This window comes from Euleptes europaea, chromosome 9 (assembly GCF_029931775.1).
Source record: "Euleptes europaea isolate rEulEur1 chromosome 9, rEulEur1.hap1, whole genome shotgun sequence".
NCBI lineage: Eukaryota > Metazoa > Chordata > Lepidosauria > Squamata > Sphaerodactylidae > Euleptes > Euleptes europaea.
The window spans coordinates 34,584,638-34,593,009 of record NC_079320.1 but is presented as its reverse complement, the minus strand read 5'-3'; positions in this window follow the sequence as shown (position 1 = coordinate 34,593,009).

Here is an 8,372-nt window from a genome sequence, read left to right as displayed (position 1 = left end):
ACCAAGGAGGACTGAACTGGTTGAAAAACGGTCATCTCAGGAACCTAACTCGAAAAATTTTCCAGAACCTTGACCTTAACGTTTCCGCCTTAACTAAGAATTCTAACCTGTGCCGGGTGGGCAAGACGCCTTCGCCTCAGGAGAGAAGGAGCATTCACGGTGAGTAAACAATGCTCCATTCTCCTACTGAGGCTCCAGCGTCTTGATTTGTGGGACCTCCAAGAGCTCCCAACTGGGTGGGTAGAGCACCCTATTCCACCACGTGCTGAAGAACTCTACGGCCAAAGGCCGCTTGAGCCGATGCCCACGTGTTAACCCTATAATGTTTAACGAAGGTAGAAATAGATGCCCCGGTAGCGGCTTTGCAAATTTCTTCAACCGGGGCCTGTCTATCGAAGGCCGCTGATGAGGCCGCGCTACGCAGGGAGTGAGCAGTTATTCCCTGTGGCGCTATAACTCCCTAGGCCTTATATGCCTGTATGATGCAGAGTCTAAGGGTATGACTAATAGATGCTGCCGACATCCTTTTGCCCTTACTGGGATTGCTGATACCAATAAACATATAATCAGTCTGACAGATGTCAGCGGTTCTGTCTATGTATATATGTAGAGCCCTATGTAAATCTAAGGTAAGCCAGGCCTGTTCCTTTGATCCTGATTGCTTAGGACAAAAGGAAGGTAGGTTGATTTCCTGCGACCTGTGAAAGGGAGAACTTATCTTTCGAGTAAAGGTAGGGTCTGGTATCAGAACCACTTTGTCCTTATAGAAGGTACATAAACCTTCACGAATGGACAGAGCTCTGATTTCGAAAACCAGTCGCGCAGACATGATTGCAATCTGGAAAAGGACAGTCATCTGAAGGAACTTCATGTCTATGGTACATATTGGCTCGAAGGAAGCCTTTGTGAGGGCTCTAAGGACCAAATTGAGGTTCCATGAGAGAAAACGGTGTATAACCGGTGGTTGAGTCTGAGAGACACCCTTTAAAAAAGGAGATGACGTGCTGGTGCCTGGAAATAGGTACCCTATCCAGTTCTGGAATAACTGTGGCCATCGCTGCTATCTGTCTCCCTAAGGTTGAGGCTAAGAGATTAAGCTGTAGACCTTCCTGTAAAGAAAAAATCAGTACCCTCTGAATGCCCGGACGGAGTGGGTCCACCTTCTTCAATCTGGCCCATCGGACAAATGCTTTCCACGACGCATTGTATATGAGTCAAGTGGAGGGTCTGCAAGCCACTAAGATGGTGATCACTACCTCCTTTGAGTAGCCCCTAACTAGGCAAGATTGCCGTTCAAGCGCCAAGCGGTCAAGGAGAACCAGTGAGGATCTGAATGCACCAGTGGCCCTGGCGCAATGTTCCCCAAAGGGTTGGAATAGCCCAAGGTTCCTGGCATGACATCTGACGAAGAGCCGCGAACCAAGGCCAGTGTGGCCAGCAGGGGGCCACCAAGATGACTTCGGCCCAGTCTTCCTTAGAACCTTGGGAAGAATGGACAGCGGGGGGGAAAGCGTACAGAAGTCCCCGGGGCCAAGGACTCAGAAGGGCGTCTATGCCCTCTGCTGCCGGGTGGTAAAACCCTTCGAGAAAACCCTTTCTACTCTGCAATTTTCTGCGGAGGCGAACAAGTCTACTAAGGGAGCTCCGAAGACGGTTGTAATCTGAGAGAAGGCCGCATGGTCTAAGTACCATTCTCCTTCATCTGCCAACTGGCGGCTTAGATGGTCCGCCTGCACATTCAGAGCTCCCTTGATATGTTCTGGCCGAATAAACTGAAGGTTTGACTGGGCCCAGGTAAAAATCTGCACCGCTTCCCGATGCAGAGCAGAGGATCAGGACCCCCCCCCCTTTATGTAAGCCTTGGTTACTATATTGTCCGTTCTTATCAGGACATGCAACCCCCTGAGGAGTGGGGCGAAGGCTCGGAGGGCAAGCCGTACCGGCCTCAGTTCCAGGACGTTGATATGTAACGATGTCTCCTCTGTGGACCATCGTCCCTGGGTAGAGTTGGTGGCCAAGGTGGCTCCCCAACCCTCCAGACTGGTGTCTGTGATCACTTGTGTGGGCTCCCTGTGTATATAGAAGGTGTGCCTGACCAGGTTCCTTCGATCAGTCCATCATCGAAGACTCCTCCGAGTCTCTGAGGATAGGGAAATGGATCTGTTCCTCTTCTTTGCGATGTCCCTCTGGTACGGTCAAATCAGCCACTGCAGAGGCCTGGAGTGGAATCTGGCCCAGGGAACGACCGCTATACAGGCCATCATTAATCCCAGCAACTTCGCTAGGGACATGACCCCGGCTTTCCTTGTTCTGGCTAAGGATGAAAAGACATTGATTAGTTTCTGAACGCGTTCCTGGGGCAGTGATAGGGCATTGAGAGAGGAATCTATTCTGACCCCCAGGTGTAACATTGACTGAGAGGGTATGAGAGAGCTCTTTTGAAAATTGAATAAGAATAAGAATCCATGTTCCTGAAGAACGTGAAGCACCCTTGCTGTGTGATGTATGGACTGGTGTTCTGATTGAACACAGATCAGGATATCGCCCAGGTACGGGTGTACCTGGACGCCCTCCTGTCTGAGAGTGGCAATGATTGTCACTAGGGTCTTGGATGTCAACCCAAAGGGGAGGGCCCGAAATTGAAAATGGTCTTGTCCATAGGTGAACCTGAGGAAACGTCTGTGTGAAGGGTGTATAGGTATGTGTAGGTACGCCTCTGTCAGGTCCACTGCCATCATAAAGGTGCCTGGGAGCAGTGAATCCACTACTGACTTCACCGTTTCCATACAAAGTGCCTTCGAGCCATCCGCCTGTTTAAATATTGTAAGTTAAGGATGGCTCGCCAGTTCCCGTTCTTTTTGGGGACTGTAAAAAATATGGAGGCCCCTTTCGAGGGCAGGGACCTGTTCTATGGCCCTAATAGACAATAGATGTTGAATGGCCTTTAATGTTCTGGAATGTTTCTCTGCCCTGTGTGGCATGGGAGATCTTAAGAAGTGATCCCTTTTTAGAGATGTGAATTCCAGGAGGTAACCCCTGGATATGATCTGATAGACCCAGTGGTCTGGTTGTGAGGTGGTCCACCTGGCACTGAAGAAAAGAAATTCTGCCCCCACTGGAGACAGATGGGAGTCACTGGGGATTATTCTTTGGGAATTTGTCACCTCTGTCCGACCGGGGCGGTTGGTTCTGAGGTCTGGTGAACTTGCCCCCCCTACGGAAGGGTCGTGAAGCGTTCCACAATCCCCTTCTGAAGTCAGAACGATACCTGTTTGTTGCTCGTGGGGCACGAAAGGATTGGAAACCAGGGACTCATGGTTCCTTTTTAAATTGTTTAGGCAAGGCCTGCTTTTTATCCTTCGTCTCCACTAATATTTTATCTAATTTCTCTCTAAACAGGCGCCCTTCCTGAATGGGGTAGGCCATTAAGTTTGTTTTTGCCTTAAATTCTGCTGGCCAGGCTCTGAGCTACAGTGCCCTTCTTATGGAGGTTACCGATGCCATGGATCGTGCTGTAAAGGACATGGAGTCCAGAGAGGCATCAGCTATTAGGGTGATGGCGTCCTGGACCCTTTCTAATCCTCCCACTATTCTATGATGTTCTGAAGGAATCAACTGGATGAGCTTCTTTACCCAAAGGAAGGAGGCTCTAGCAAATATTGATGTAGTAGCATTGGCCTGTATAGCTAATGCTGCGTTCTCGTGGGCCCTTCTGCTTAAAGACTCAGCCTTTCGATCCAATTGATCCCTCAGGGATCCCATGCCGTCCTCAGGCGCAAGGCCAGGGGACTGCAAATCCACCACTGGTGCATCCACAAGAGGTACTTTCAAAAGGAGCGAGGGTGTATAGTGTTTTGATGGACTGAGGCGTCTGCTTATTGGATGCAGGACTGGTCCACTCCTCTTGAATGGCTCTGAGAAAAAACTCTGGGAATGGTACTGAATTATGACATGGCTGCTTTCTAGGAAAGCATTCAGGCACTTCCTGTTTCAGTTTAGAATTAGAGTCTTCTGTAGAGGAGGCCTCTTCATTCAGGTCCAAAGCTAATATAGCCTTTGCCAGGAGGGCCTGATAATCCTCCCCACTGAATAGGCGGCTCTGTGACTCCTCCACAGGGGCTGACTTGTCCAGGGAGTCAAACACATCAGCATTGAGGGAGGAAGTGTGGGAGCTAGTGCCAGCAATATTAAGATCAGTAGATTATTTTAGTGCTGCCTTGGTAGGCCATTGTGAACTGGTAGAAGGACCTCCCCCAGGGCCTGTAACCTGCCCACTCTCAAAGGAATGGGATCTGGTAGACGAGGAAGTTGCTGACTCAACCGGTCCCTGAGGGGAATTCTCATTAAGTATGCATGAAAAGCCTGCCACTGTCTTTGCAAGGCTATATTAATCCACTCATCTGCCTCCTCCCTGGTAAGCACCGGGGCAGCTGCCCTAGGAGCAGAGGGAGAGCATTGCCCCCCCGTCATTGAAGGAGATGGTGGGGGTTGTGCTGGCACTGGCAAATAAGTGGCGGGAAAATGGGCGCCCCCCTTTGGAAAGGCAGTAGAAGCCTGTACTCCTGTCATCAGGAAGGAGGAGGGAAAATGGCCGCCCGCCGGGAAGGAGGAGGTAAAATGGCCACCTGCCCCCGGGACCAGTGGCTGAACATTACCAATTCCAGATGGAAGTCCAGAGTCGCCGCCAGGAAAACCGTGGGGGTTGCGCCTTCTGTGCCGTCGGCATGCAGCGAGTAGGCGGGATCCTTTTTCCCGGCTCTCGACATGCCCCCCGCTCTGTGACAGCGCTTTCTCTTTTTTTTACGCCATGTAAGCTCGTTGCGACTTTTTAAGAGCCGCCGCGGCTTTTCGCGCCTTTTTTTTTTCTCCTTTCTTTTTTTCTTTTAGGCGCATCATCCGCACTCTGCGCTGAGCCTTCCAAATCCCTACCCCCTAAGGCACCAACATTGTGGGCATTGGGAGTGGGCGTCTCGGACTTCTTCGGAGTAGGCTGGACCAGCAGGTAGTCCGAGACTGAGAGGAGGCCATCCTCCCTCTCCTCTGAGGTGTTTGCCATAGGAATCTCCGGGATTAACACCGGGGCTCCTATTCACTCAATCTCACAAGGGAAACGAGGGACGGCAATGAGGGAGGGAGGGAACACCCAAACAGTAGGATATTACAAACAAACAGACAAAAAACACAAATCGATAAGGAGCTACGGTAGAAAACCTGAAAGGCTAACTTAAGCTGAGCAAGCACAGAGCTGTGCTTACGACCTGCGTACCCTTCTGAGGCAGGACGGAACTGGGGTTTGGCAGGCTATTTCCCACCAGGGGGAGACAGGAAGTCAAAAGAATTGGTCCTGCCTACCCGATGATGGAAGGAAATAACCCACAAATCAAGACGCTGGAGCCTCAGTAGGAGAATACAACATTGTAACAGAGGTCAGCAGTATTAACCCCATAATGCAGATTAAAGACAGAGTTTGAGATGATGAGTGACTTGAACTGGAGACTTCCTGGTTTACACACACACACACCTAAAAAGAAATGCTTCTTCCTTGCCTTTTAAAAAATTCTACTGATGTATGTATTTAGGATGGACAAAGAAATGGTTAAACAGAGTAATGCATGCTGTTGTATGTCACATACCACACCATTACAGAGCTACCTAATTTTAGTACATGAATCCTTCCACTGGAAAAATTCCAAGCATTTAAAGTACTACAGAAGGGGGGGGGGAGAATTTGCACGATGTAACGATGGGAGAATCTACAAAGGCAGTTTTTGTTATTGTTAAAAATAAAAGGACAGTTTGTCTTAGTCTGACTGACTAAAAGGTATCTGTAATAGGGAGGGTTTTAAAAAAACAACCCTCAATTCCAGCTTTTGTTCCTAGAACTACTTTTTGCTACCAGCCCAACTTTTTGTCCCGTCAGATGAGTCACAGCTATGGCTAGCTAAGACCCTTCTACTTTCAAGGACTGCTTCTTGCTGTTTGTGATCTTCTTTCCTATATGTTATTGGTTGCACCCTCTACAAGGTAGGCACTTCTTGCCAGAACAGAATGCCCTTTCCTACTGGAAAGAGTGCCTGGGACAGACTGGTCAAATTCTACCATAACAGGCCTTCAAACGAACAATCAAAATTTTATGAGTTGTGTTGTTAAACAGTTCCAGTATACTGGCTGTACTGCTGTATTTATATTGGAGAGTCTGAAGAACTGCTTTTATATTTTTGACCATGTAAGGGTCTGTTGGCTGCCTTGGCCTCTTACATATTTTCAAAATATCTATAGCTTTCCTTTTCTCTTTATTTACTCCATCTTTCTCCCCAATGGGGACCCAAAACAGCTCATACCGTTCTCCTCCATTTATCCTCATAACAACCCTGTGTGAGACAGCATGTGTATGAGAAACAGAGGACTGCGTCTTAACAGGAAGGTTATGTTGGAAACTGTATTGGACTTCGTACACTTTGAAATTTACTTCTTTAACATGATGTTGAAGGAAGAAACTGGCTTTTAAAAATATATTCTTAGTTTAGTTTATGGTTAGTTTAGTTCTTCAATGAAAACTAAAAACAATATAGGCATGATGTCCAAAGACCAAGAGGCTCATTTTTTAATGAAACATTCACTCAAGCTCTACAGCACTGCACATAGACCTCTGATTGTTTGAGCTATTTTTTTAAAGTATAATCTGATACATGTTAATATTGAATTGCTCACCTCTTGACACTAATCTACAAGCTTGCTATTGTGAGTAAACACATGCACTTCGTCATAGGCAACACGGATTTCTCACTATCATAATTTTAGAAAGTATCAGTATGCTACAAGACTTGATTTTCTGTTTTAAGGTGTAGTATTGAAGAATTCATTTTAAAAGGATTTAAAATATCCAAGGTATAGGATGATGTACATAAACAGCAATTCAGGAATCTGAACAAGTATTAGAATTCATTCGTGTAACAAAACACGAAATAAAGGGTTTGTTAAAAAAAATCTTGCCTAACCAATTAACATTTCTGACTCCCAGTCTTTCAATATGTTCCTATGGACACTAGGCAAAGTAATCTCATCCACTAACTTCTATGTTCATCCCTGTATGATGTAGTCACACAATCTATATACAAACACAGTACACAATATACAATCTTTGTATGTGTATGTATAATACACATATGCATACACTGACCCTTCGTTTGCCAGATAAGGTTGTTGATAGAGTAACATACATTTAACACATAGATGAATTGGCATGAAGATCAAGCAAACAACTCCACTACCCCATCATATGTGAAACAAATGTACTTTGTCCAACTTATGAATAGAGCTTAATACTTGCTGGTTAAGACACAGGAAGTCTTGTAGCAGCTTAAAGATTACTTCAGGCATCTAAAAATCACAGGTCACATTTGAGCACATGACATAAACCAACAGTGCAATCCTGTGCAGAGTTAGACCAGTCTAAACTCACTGACTAACTCCGCATATGATTGCACTACAAATTGTATTCTTCAACCTAGTGTGGGGTTCATAAGCCTGTCACCTCTACAATGTCTATTTCGAAGGTGGTAACCTTAATATCTCACATAAAACTTTAGGCAAGCCATAATTTCGTCAACCACATGCATTCACAAGAACACTAACAAATCAGGTTTTGTTTCCAAAAATCAAATGTAGGAGGCTGGGGGTAAGTACTGTGCATAACTGGAAATCTCCTATATAAACAGTATGAAGCAATCAAAATGTGGTCTTAATTTTTGTATAATTTTTCCATGTCTCTCTACCCAAATTGAAGTTAAACTAGAACAGGAAATTTAACGTACAAGAAAACAAGTCTTCATTAATTTTCCCTTCTTACTCTAGTAAAACTATTGTTTCAGTGATACAGAAGTGTTCAACTGTGGCTTATCAAGCAAAGTAAACAATGTCAAACTTCACTCTCCTTTACCATAATGCAATTGGTTGGTTAGTATTTCATCTGCGCTATTTGTTGTTGTTTTTTGCTTCAGCTTGCCCGTTGTTCCTTATACCTTTTTTCCTTTATGGAAGATTTCAGAAATTTGGTCGCTATACAATGCTTATACTACCATATGAGAAATTAACAAGAAAATAAAGTGGTGAAAGGATATGGTAAAAGGTTTTAAGTTACAACACAGTAACTAACATACAAGTTAATTCTGCTCTAGCTCCCCTGTAACCATGACCCAAGAGTACATACACCCTTAGTTAAAAGCCACAGCAACACAAAATGCCTTGAATCAGTGGTTCCCAGCTTGGAGGCAGGTAACCCTGGGGGCTACAGAGTTATTGAAAAGGGGCCTATGAATCCACACATGCACTAAGCATTGTCATTTTTTTTTTTTGGCATTATGTATTTTCTC